The sequence below is a fragment of the Antrostomus carolinensis genome, unplaced genomic scaffold (assembly GCF_000700745.2).
Source record: "Antrostomus carolinensis isolate BGI_N321 unplaced genomic scaffold, ASM70074v2 scaffold18264, whole genome shotgun sequence".
Taxonomy (NCBI): domain Eukaryota; kingdom Metazoa; phylum Chordata; class Aves; order Caprimulgiformes; family Caprimulgidae; genus Antrostomus; species Antrostomus carolinensis.
In genome coordinates this window covers 5,648-18,361 of record NW_010311709.1, presented here as the reverse complement: position 1 = coordinate 18,361, position 12,714 = coordinate 5,648, and the positions used below count along the sequence as shown (strand labels likewise).

General features: G+C 38.4%; 1 long non-coding RNA gene across 1 annotated transcript; it reads left to right on the top strand.

The window, feature by feature from the left end:
• Positions 1-1,081: 1,081 nt before the first annotated feature.
• On the top strand, positions 1,082-9,483 carry LOC104524063 (uncharacterized). Its single transcript, XR_728007.1, has 4 exons — positions 1,082-1,128; positions 3,981-4,067; positions 6,595-6,659; positions 8,727-9,483. It is a non-coding gene; the product is annotated as an uncharacterized LOC104524063 (long non-coding RNA).
• Positions 9,484-12,714: the final 3,231 nt, after the last annotated feature.

Below are 12,714 nucleotides of genomic sequence, written 5' to 3'. Positions count from 1 at the left end.
GTGCAGGACAAGCTCTGCCTGGGGCCCAGGGCTCCAGCCAGGAGAGCAGCTCTCTGCAGGGCAGGTCCCAGGCCCAGCCAGGAGCCAGGGGCAGGGACGTGCATGGCTCCACCACGGCTCAGGCAGGGAGTGATGGCCCCAGGCTGAGCTGAGACACAGCCCCGGGGCCCTCGGCAGGAGGAGACATTGGTGGGGACAGGGGCTCAGGGGAGGCCAGTCCTGGGCACTGAGCCCCAGGAGCACCCCAGCAACCCTGGCAGAAGTAGATGTGTCTGGCTTCTCTGCTCTCCTGGAAACCTTTGACAGTTGGCCTCTTTGGAGACTGAGTGTTGGGCCAGATGGACCTTCTCTCTGCGGCAGCGCTGGTGATCTCAGGCTCTTGTGGTTTAGTGTGTTTTTCACACCTGTTTGATCACCCTCTTGGTAAAGAAATGTTTCCTCATGTCAAGTCTGAACCTGCCCTGAGGGACGCAGCTTTGAGCCATTCCCATGTGTCCTGGCACTGGGTCCCAGGGAGAAGTGATCATCACCTCCCTCTCCACATCCCCTCCTCAGGAAGCTCTAGAGAGCCGGAAGGTCGCCCCTCAGCCTCCTTCTCTCCAAACTAGACAAACCCCATGTCCTCAGACACTCCTCAGAGGACGTGCCTGCCAGCCCCTTCCCCAGCTTTGGTACCTTTCTTGGGACACATTCAAGGACCTTCACATCCTTTTTAAATGGTGGGGCCCAGAACTCCAGGTGGGGCTGCACCATCGCTAAATACAGCAGGACAATACCCTCTTTTGACCTTTGCTGTCTTTGATGCACCTCAGGATGGGGTTTGCCCTCTTGGCTGCCAGGGCCCACTGCTGACTCCTCTTGAGCCTCCTGTCAACCAGCACTCCCAAACCTCTTTCTCCATCTGCTGTTACTCTGTCCCAGGTGCAGAATCCGGCATTTGTTCTTCAATTTCACATAATTGGTGAAACTCAGATTCATATGAGTGACTCTCAGTATAAATATTCTCTTGTTTGTGTTTACACAGATGGAAACCTTCACCATGCTGACGTTTCCCTCTTTGGGGAGCCTACCGAGTTTGAATACTTGAGGAAAGTGCTCTTTGAATATATGATGGGTCGTGAGACAAAGGTATGGAAAGTCAAAAAGACAAAAACCTTTATAGATAGGTGTGGCTTTACTAGCAAAAGTCCTGTTGTCAGTCAAGCTTAACGTGCTGTGAAAGCTGAATACTGCATCCAGTTCTGGAGCCCCCAACATAAGAAAGACATGGACCAGTTAGAACTAGTCCAGAGAAGGGCCACCAGGATGATCCGAGGGCTGGAGCACCTCTCCTATGAGGACAGGCTGAGAGAGTTGGGGCTGTTCAGCCTGAAAAAGAGAAGGCTCTGGGGAGATCTTATAGCGGCCTTCCAGTACCTGAAGGGGCTACAAGAAAGCTGGGGAAGGACTTTTCATAAGGACAGCTAGTGACAAAACAAGGGGAAATGGGTTTAAACTGGAAGAGGGGAGGTTTAGATGAGATATTAGGAAGAAGTTTTTCACTGTGAGGGTGGTCAGACATTGGAACAGGTTGCCCAAGGAGGTTGTAGATGCCCCCTCCCTGGAAGTGTTGAAGGCCAGGCTGGATGAGGCTTTGAGCAACGTGATCTAGTGGAAGGTGTCCCTGCTGATGGCAGGCAGGTTGGAACTGGATGATCTTTAAGGTCCCTTCCAATCCAAACCATTCTATGATTCTATGAATATTAGCAGAAGGGCTCTTTTGATGCCATCTTGACACAAACGTGGTAAGTAACAGTTGGATTAAATAATACTTTGATAGTAGATGATGAAATATGTCTCTAATTGTTGCTTAAAGATGTTTTATAGGGCTCCCAAATCTGTCTACCTTCTCTAAATAGTATTAATTCACTCTTAAAAGTAGTGACAAACTGCACAGTAGGCTTTTGGCTGGATGCTGTGAGTTTGTGAAATCATTCCTGCGCTGGAGTTTTACTAGCTTGTAACAATCCTGATGCTCAGAGATTGAGGGGGTTCAAAAGAGGGATGTTGTAACACAAACGTTTTTCTTGGATGATAAACACAATGTGGATGATTTTTTTATTATTGTTATTTGTTTTTTTCTCCTCCCTGGAGTTCTTCCATTCTTTGTTGCCCTGTTTTCAACTTGGACTACGATTAAGCAAAGGTTTTATGTAGGTTTCTGTGTTAATTAGCTTTGTTCTCATTGTGCTCTGTGCAGAATAAAACTTGGTATCATTGCGAAAGTAGTATTTTCAGAAATGATGTATCTGAATATGCCAGCCTCGTAGAAAGAAATGGGAATGCAAGCTGTCATCTCCTATAGCAGAACTAGCTACGATGTCTGGGAAAGCTCAGGGCCTTTCTGTAGGTGGATAGAGAGATGCACACACAGGAACATATGTGTGTACTCACACTTAAAGAGTTATTAGGAGTTTTTTATAGCAGAATAGACTGTTAGGAGTGATAAGGTATATAAGCCTGTATTAAACATCCTCCTAAGTTCTGCAATCCTTGTAACTTTGTTTTGTAATTATGCAACTGTGAATAGCGTTGAATAATTCTGCTTCAAAATCTCCCTGGAGGCCTCAAAAACTTGGGGATGATTTCAAGTCATTGCTAGTGATAAACTACAAACCCCTATTTAAGTTGGCACATAAGTATCTTATGCTTTCGTGGAGTATTTGCAGTGTTTGCAGATTTTTCTTTAATATTTGCATGTCACTGTGTCCTGTAGAAAATGGTTAGGAGAGGGGCTTTCTTGATAGCTCTGTTAGAAAGAGTGAGTAGATTGTCAGCTTGTTGCTTTCTAGTCTTTCAGTCCTAAATAATTCTGATGACGATTTTGGCCAAAGAAACCAGAAAAGTGTTATGTTAGTTTGTGGCACTGAGCACATTCCTGTGAGGATCTGGGAACTGCAGTAGAGGCATTTCTTAATTATGGGAACTATTAATATGTTAAAATTAAGTTTTTTAAGCTAATCCAGAGAGGCTTCAACAAAGGCTTGTTTTGGTTTGCTTTTTCATTTTTATCCCTAATTAAGTTTTATCCTGAAACAATTGTTGCAATTTAGGGCTTTCCTTCTCACTTTGAGCCATAGTAATTTTTGTCCTGCAACAGCTTTGTTGCTACAGCCCTCCCTTTCTCTTCATTCCACACGTGAGACTGGGTAATAAACAGTAGACATTCAGAGCAGCAATCCTGCCCACATTCTTTAAGAGCAGCAGTTACTGCTTTGGTAGCAATCACCTTCTGTTTGAGCTGCACTGCAGCTTTTATTTTGGCCTTTCTTCTAAAAGTCACCTGCAGCTTGTTTTGTGCCTTTTGGAGTTTTTTCTTCCCATGCGTCCATTTATAAAATGGAAATAATCATTACTTGCTTTGCACAGAGCTTTGATATTCGTATATCTTCCATCTGAGGATGTGTAGATGATTTGCTATTTAAATATGGGGTTACCACATACCCGCTAAAAATATTTACACAACTGGATTTCCACGTATGACATTTGGATCTGCTTTCTCGATGTTTAATTTCTTTACAAAATCTTTGGAGGATGTGAATATAGTTGAGTCCATAAGGACTCTCTCAGGCACCATGCACTTCAAATGTGCTTTTTAGAAAGGTTAAGATCAAATGAGGTAGGAGCAGTTATTTGTAACCATGCACTGTCTCAATAATGGACTTCAAGTCTTTGGGCATAGATACCATAAATCTTACATCGTATTACTGCAGTTCGTGACAATGTGAAATGAAGATTCTCCATGGTTTTCATACAATTCACATAACGCATCGTGCACATATGAGGTGAAACAAGTAGTTATATCTCTACTCATCTCACTATATTTTCCATTGATATTACTAAAAATAGCAACAAGTGTTCTTAAAGGAGATGCATTTTGAAATATTCCGAAGGATTTCAGTGCATATGAAATTACTTACAGATGACCTATTTCTTTTTAGACAATGGCCAAGGTTATAACAACAGTGCTGAAGTTCCCAGCAGATCAGACTCAGAAGATACTAGAACGAGAAGATGCTCGACCATTGGTAAGTCACATAAGTAAACCAAGTTTATGCCAGAGATTAGGTTGCAAGAGTAAAGAATTAGAAACTTTCTTTAAGTCTCCTTTTTCCCTGTGTCCACATTCAAGAAAACTCCTTTTCTCCCTCCTTTCCTCTGCTTTAGTGGAATGTCAAATTCCAGCCCTAGGTTTGAGTTTATAGAAAAAGTGAGAAAAAAAAACCCAAAAACCAACAAAATGAGCAAGCATATTTTCTTAACTAGTATTTCTCATCATTGGCTAACCCATATTTCTGAAAGCTATGAGTACAACAGAAGAAAGCAAGTTCAGTCATCACTACTATTCTGCAGATGAATTTTCTGATCAAAAAAGTAAACTGACAGAAAATTAATGTTTCTTAAATTCAGATGTTTCTGTGGAGTCATACCAGTTTTCATGAAAAATATGTCAAGAGAGATTTTTCAGCCCTGAGATAAAATTTCTGACACAAACAAAAAACCATTTTGTTTGTAGAATAGAAAACTGATTAGCTCAGTCACCTGGGATTTGTATGTTTGAAGTAGGACATGTACATTTTTATCTTAAGTGAGTATCCTAACAAGATTAGTTTTTTGTTAGTTGGTTGGTTTGGGTTTTTTTAAGAGCCTGCTATATTTTTTGTACTGAAAAACCATCCAAATATGTCAGGTTCACTCTGGGTCAGGACAGGTCAAAAATAAGTGTCTTCAACACTTCAGTTTGGTTTTGTTTGGTTGTATTTTTCCCTTTTTCAATACACTTATTATTCTGTGACAGTTGCTTGGTATTTACCAGCTAATCTGTTTACCAGAAAGGTGAATTTGGGTTTGAGAAGCAGACCCAAAAAAGAAGAATACATGAGCATAAAGATTTGGTATTACTGCTACTATTTCGTGTATTGGAGCTATTTTTTATGAAAATAAAAACTGCAGTAATAATTTTCTCTACATTGTATCTGGAGTCAACACTGTAATCCCTCTCTTTGTGGGTCAGCATAGTAAAATATTTAGGGATTAAAGGGGGAGGAAGAATCACATTCTGTTTCTCTCACTGGCCTTGCAGATACATTTATTTAGCACCTGCAGAAACAGAATAAAATAAAAATTTGAACATTTTTTTACATTTCAGTTGAAGTAGTTACAATAAAATCCTGTTGATCCATTGAAACAAATTAAAACAAAAATATTTTCTACCATTTCATTTTCTTGAAGTATCAAATCTGAGGGAAGAGTTAAATATTTCAACATTTTCCTGTACACTTAGTAGGTTAGATGGTCTTGCAATCTTAAATATTTAAAATACTTTTAGAATGATATAAATGCTGATAATACTGCAGCTTCAGTAAGTTTCATGCATCCCAAACATGATTTTTCTGTTAATACTCTCTTTCTCTGACCTTCAAGCAGAAAGCTGGGTTGTTGGTTTGTTTGGTTTTTTGTTTTGGCAAGCTAGAGTAATATTTAGGAAACATTTTGAGTTCTCTTTTGGCCAAAAGAGATGTTAGAGAGATGGACCTTATTTTGCAGTCCCTTCAGCTTTTTGATACTTGACACCTGATCTTCCTAAAACAGATATTCACAGCTTCTGATACTAAATAAAACTTTAGCTTGAATTCATCCAATAAATTAAAGGTCCTTGGTATGAAATTTTGGCTACAACATACAGTGAGGTTTTTTTGCAGGCTGCAAGTGCTTTGATTGTTAAGAGCATTCAAAGAGTTTCATGTCCTGATCAGACACTTCTTTGGTTTCACCTAGCAGTCCTTTCTTGGCTCAGATCTAGCCTATGAATTTTCTCCTTTCCAAATCCACAGGGATGAAATTAGACATCTAATGGAAACTCAAATATTAGGGCTTGTTATGGAGGATGTAGTAATTTTTTTCTTCACTTTCAAAGTTACTAAGTTAGTTTACTGAAGCACAAATTATTTTTTTGGGCAAGTCTTTTGTAATTCGGTTTAGGACTACAAAGTTGGAGGGGGCTTTATAAATTATTCTGTCAAGAAATATGCTTGGTTTTTTGTATTTTATTTATTAACATTTACTAACATGGCAGTAGTGTTTCTCAACACTTAATATTGGAGTGATGCCAATATTTGAAAATACCCAATATTTAGATCTCATGAGCAATAAAGTTCTGAACTACAACATAAATGTGCATTTTTAACATAAAGCTTGGTTGTTTCTCTATGTTGAGTTTTGGCCAAAACGTCTATAACTAATTTTAATGTGTAAATTTTTAATTAACTATGCTACTGGAAACGAGTAAGTGTGTGTAGTACTAAGTATCTGTGAGTAATTATTTACCCTCTTAGTGGGTATATGTTTAACAGGTTTCTGAAAACTTTTAACAAATTCCTAGGTCAATAAACATATGGTAGATCAATGTCTCTCCTTCACTAATCTAGCTTTTACTACATAGTTATTGTCATCTAACTGCAGCAATCTCATGCCTAAGCAGTAGATGTCCACAAAGTTCTTATCTACACTATTAACCAAGTAGTCCAATAAGTTCTTTTCTTCCTGGCTTTGTAGTTTGCCTCACCTCGCAGTGGTATCTTCTGAATATCCCATCAGTCTGTGCTTAGTTAGCATGTTGGGTGAGTGAAGCCTAATACATACTTTTTTTTATTTAGAGATGAAACCTGTAGTATGAGATTAATTGTTCTTCTGTTGTTTTTTTTTTTCTTGCCTGCTTTTGTTTCTTAAAAAAAATTCAATTTTTTTGTTCTATATGTGTGTGATGAACTTTGTTCTATTCTTCGTCATGTCTTGCTTTACAAAGCCAAGTTTGAAAATGGTAAATACTGATTCAAAACCAATCTTTTTGAGTTATAAGTGTAATTTGAAATGTTGATTGAGCTACAGAAATCTCAGTTGTAGAAAAAAAAAATCAGATTTAAAATAAATTAATATGTAATATGAAATTTTATTGCGCTTGGCTTTGTTTTGTCTGCATTCACATTCTGAGCTCCTTTATTGAATAGGCAAATAAGTTAGATTTATGGGGGACATATACTGTACTGCTTGAAATTAATTATATGATAATTAATTGTTTTTAAAAAGATTCATGAAATAGTCTATGTAGAGGAATTAGGTTATGATGGCATTTAAACATCAGTACCTGAATCAGAGCTGTGGCTTGGTATCAAGAGAAGCTAGAGCAGAGAGATTAGGGAGAACAATTTGGGGAGCTTTATGCTCTCAGTTTCTTATGCCTTTTTCAGGTTTTATTAAGCTACTTTAATTATGAATCTGCAACACTAATTGCAGTGTTACAGAAAAGCAATAGCTGATTTAGGCCTAAAGATGCTGGTTGCATCAGCCCAGCCAAGCTGAACAAACAACAGACAAGCAATAGCCGTTGAGAGAGGAGTAGGATATGGAAGTACACAGGTGAAGCTTTCTGCACGGCCTGGTAAGATTACTGCTTGAGTCATTAGTGGCTCATTATGACATTTAATAAACTCTTCAGATGAATTCTAGAGGGTACAGTCAGCCCAACTTTCTGTTTCCTCCTTTGCAACTGAAAATGTTGCACAGTTGTTGGGAATTGATTCAGTGCAGGTGAGGAATTGCTGTCGGGGAGCTGAAAAGCTGCATCACCACCCTGGCAAATGGATGAACTTGGGCTGTTCCCGTTGGCAGTGATCTCAAAGCAGCTGACAGGCTGTCTTCCTCTCTTGCAGTCACACAAATACAGCCTTAACACAAAACAATATAAATTTCAAAGGAAAAAATCTATTAATGTTAGCAAACAGTCACGGGTTCTACTTTATTTTGTGTTCTTTTAAACCTTGGGATACAATAGCGGATGCGCTTTATTGCAGTTAAAACGTGGTAGAGTTTGGGCTGTTTGCCTCCTACACTTGATCACTTCTTGGAACAGTCAGCAGATGTTTTTTCTAGCCCTCTGTTAATAATAATTGAATTGTTGGTAACGATAGGACAAAGCTATTTACCACATTATTGCAGAAAGCATGTTTGAAATTTAAATTCTTGTCACGCTGTCCGTAATGCCGGTGTAAAAAGTTCAGGTGTTCTCAGCATATCACAGAAGGGCTTGATGCTGACCTCAGTGTCAGCAGTTATCTGGTATGCTGTCATAACTTAACCTAAGATGTATGGAAACTGCTCAGACCTCATTTCTGGATTGTAGTTTCTTACTTTATCTCCAGTATTTTTGTGATATGTCGGTAGATATCCAGCAAATGGGATAATATTCTTGAGTGTATAAAACTTAGCAATTAAGATGATGCTGACTTCATTGTGAAAGCAATAAATATTTTCCTGGTAGAGGAGGCTTTTTGCTAGCCACCGAATTTTACTTCACCGTTTCAATTTTGATGATGGGCCTTATGCAGAGAGGACAACTTTGTTTTTCACTGGATTAAGGTGCAACAATGTGGTAGACTATCTATTTCCAGTGAGACTCCTGACTGTTTTGCTACAGGTTATTTTGTTTTCATCTCAGTTTCTCAACTGTTTTACAGATAATGGAATGGAATGACTTGCTCAAAATCAGTGAATAATTTGGCAGTTTGACTTACCTGAAATGCTTCCATCTCTTATTCTTATCAATAAACAACATCATTATTATTTTAATATTAGGTTGCTATCAATAATGTAACATTTGTTCCTTTGTTTCTAACTTTTCATTCTTCTAGTCATGGCTACGACCATCTTGAAGAAATTGTGATGAGAATGTCTCATGACACTGCTGCTTAGAAATACGTTCATATCTCTGTCGTTGTCCCTTGAGAAGGGACATATGAAGAAAAGCTATTATTCAAGGTCACAAGTGGAAGAGCAAGAACCAAAAACTCAGCACCACCTTTGGACCATGAATATAGTTAAAACTGCCTTGACAAGAAACGCTAATCAGGGGTTATCTGGTGATGAGTCTTTTTTCTCTTCTCTTGAACACTGTCTTCTATTTTGTGTTAAAGGTTATTTTTTTAAAGGAGAGAGAAGACTTTATCCTAGGAAGGAATTGCCCACTGCTGTATCTCTATACAGGCTTTACTGGGTGTTTTTTAAGAGTTGAAATAAATGGTTTGTTTCCTCTATTTATTTTTTTATTTTTGACTGAATTGTGCAATACCTTTTTGGATGGGTAGTGGTTGAGGTGATTTTCCTGATGAACTAGGCACTCTTGATGACTACTGTCTCCCGATTTGATCTGACGATTGTTTGCTACAGGTCACTTCTATATGCTTTTGCCTACAATAAATCCAAATTGCAGTACCTCATTTGTTTACTCCTAGCTTTTGTACTTATATTTTCTGGAGAAAAAGTACGTTACTGTAAATTGTAAATAGTTAATACATAACTGTATCATATGCTGATCTGTGACTGTTGACAGCACTAATCTGACAAGAGCTGAGATGAAATAAAGTTTATTTACTGTATAATTTTGGAACAGCTTTGGTATGATTTATTTTTTTTTAAAAAAGAATCCACCAGTTTTGTTCTTATTCCTGTTGGAGACATACTTAGCTGAGATGTTTCCAGACTGAAATCCTTATCATAAGAAGAGCAATATGCAAGTATGGTTAATTTAACTTGTTCTCAATCTATTTTGATACTCACCATATCCATAACCATCACCTGTACTGTGTATTCTAGTTTGCCAAACTTATTTAAGTCATCCATGAATATAATTTTTAACAAGTGTTTATAGGAGTAGCAGTCCTTGAAATAGCTCCTCTCTGAACACAAGCAGGCCTTCTAAATATACTGCTTGCCTGAAAGATACTTCTGAATACTGTTGGGAAGTGATGGTTAATTGCTGATGCTCTCAGGCCTGGAACATGCTCCTGCTACAGGGATGCTCAGGCAGTTCCTCTGGGTGTTGTCCTGTTGGCCAAGGGAAACAGCAGGTCCTGCTGACTGCAGAAACAGGTTTGGTTCTTGTGGTGTGTTGCAGATTGGATTTGTTGTCCTGCTCCAGCTGTCGTGCCCAAGGGCATTACCCCAAATTTGGTATTTCTGTGTACTCAAATCTTGTATTTCTCATACTGTTATCTTGACAATCTCAGCTTCATACAGTATAAGAGTTGTGATTACCTCAGCATTGTTGGCATTTCAAGACTCTGCATCCCCAGTATTCGCCTCTGATTATGAAGTTCAGCCTTTTCTTGAGTAACTTGAGAGAGTTGGGGCTGTTCAGCCTGGAGAAGAGAAGGCTTCAGGGAGAGGACCTTATGGCAGCCTTCCAGTACCTGAAGGGCCTACAAGAAAGCTGGGGAGGGACTTTTTACAAAGGCAGGGAGTGATAGAACCGGGGGAAATGGCTCTAAACTGGAAGAGGGGAGGTTTAGAGTCGATATTAGGAAGAAATTCTTTGCTGTGAGGGTGGTGAGAGACTGGCCCAGGTTGGCCAGAGAAGCTGTGACTGCTCCTCCCTGGAAGTGTTGAAGGCCAGGTTGGATGAGGCTTTGAGCAACCTGGTCTAGTGGAAGGTGTCCCTGCTGATGGCAGGGGGGTTGGAACTGGATGAGCCTTAAGGTCCCTTCCAACCCAAACCATTCTTTGATTCTATGAACTCCCCCATAACCACCTCTGAGGTCCAGCCATTCCTCACAACACTAACCCTTTTGTCAGCTCCTCATACTGGTACCTGTCAAGTTCAGCCATTTCTCTGGTCATATCCAGTGGTTTTCCATGTCCTGTTCAGTTAGCTTACCCTCAGACCAGGACACAGATAGCAGCCTAATATTTGTGCCTGGCTCCAAAAAATAACTGTACAGGCCAATATGACGTGTAGGATCTTTGATACAGTTGGGATTGGTTTTGGTTTTTGTGTTGTGGGTTTTTGTTTGTTTGTTTTTTGGGGTTTTTTTGGTTTGGGGTTTTGGTTTGTTTGGTTTTTGGGTTTTTTTTTGCAAATGCACTGGGTTTCACATTTTTTTTGTCATCAGTTTTTAGAAATGAAGAAGCTGAATTTATTTGCACAGTTCTGTATCCTAATGAAACTGGGAGAAATGTAACAATTTAAGTGGACCCAGAGTTCCATCTTTTATTTCCTACTGCCTTGTCTCTGGCAAAATCTTTTCATTTTCAGGCTGCTTTATTATTTATAGCTTTTTTTTTTTTTTTGAAATTTTTCCTTTTATCAAATGTATCAAATTTGGTTTAAAAAACCCAGTATTCTTTGTAATGGTTTCAGTTGTAAGAGCTTCTCTTTGCTCCTGTTGCGTAGCAGAACAGCATCCTCCATCCTCCTGGACCAGACTTGATGTGGGTGCGTTTGGCTGTGAAAAATGTGTTTTTCCCTTGTAGCTGGCAGAGGATTTTTAGGATTTTGCTCTTGCTGTCATTACAGCAATCTAAAAACGTAGATTTTGAGTTTCAGGTTTCCATGTAAGGTAAATGTTTTCTTAGTCTTGGTGAAATTAAATGTAAGGATCTGTTACTCTGACAGCGAGTATCAATGTGATCACTTACAGTTCTCTTGTCCTCACAAATAGGCTATTTTTCACATTTTCTCTTTTGTTCTTTTCCCTTTCCATGAAAGATACTAGTTATAGACTGTGCTTTGTCAAGCATGACTGAAGTGCAGCGGAGCAAACTGAAATAGTCTGTATAATATTCATACAACATTGGATGGAGTAAATAACTTCTTTCCCCTTAAGTGACCTAATTAAAGAACACAAAGGAGATTATAGAGTTATCCTTGATTCTTTTTTTTTTTTAACTAAAATCAGATAACCACTCCCCAAAATTAACATTTTGGAAAAAAATTAAGTGGGTTTTTTTTCCCCTTCTATATATAACTCATAAGTTATATGAGTTATATATGGAAGGGGAAGTTAATCACATAACTATTCCATAACATAATGGGAAAGTGTGTTAAGTACAAGAGTTTTGTCAGACTAAAGTTTTAAATGCTTCTAGATATATTTTTTTTTAAGAGAATATGTAAATAAAGCATTGCTTTAGAGTTTATTAAAGGAAATCAGTTAGGGTGAAAGCAGGAAAATGAGATCTTAACTTCGTGTAGTGTTGTTTTGTTGTTGGAGTGTCATAAAATAACTGCTAATAGTGCCAATGTGCCTATAAACTAATATAGTCCAGGCCACAGATACTTCTGAGTATAAAATGTCCTTGTTTAGACACACGTAGCTAAAAGCCAAAGGCTGTATGAAAGTTTTGGCTGCCTTTTTAGCAAAGGTTAAAGTATCCCAAGCTTGTTCAGACTGGATTGTTAAAAGATGCTGCTGCAAAAGAACATATTTGAATTATCTTATGTTGAACTTTCTCCCAGTTTTACATGCAATATACATCGTATTTATGATTTTATGGATCTATGCACATATGCATAGAAAAAAAATGTATAGATGTGTTTATAAAGATAAGACTTAAAATGTTTATCAAGTGTTCTCTAGTGTCTGAAGGATTAAACATTGTTAATTGAGATGAAAACTACCAGGTTTTTCATTCCTGTCTTATTTCAGTGCCTAGGCTGATATTTATTGGCAACGTGCTATTTCAAACTTTTTATAAAACATTATAAATTAATCCATTCAACTTCCAGTTCTGCCATTTATAGTCCCTCTTTCTGTGAGCTGTACTAAAATTTATTTTCTTTCCTACATAGTACGTGGTATCTGGTTCTCCTCTTTAAAATGAGGATTCCAGACTGAAAACTAT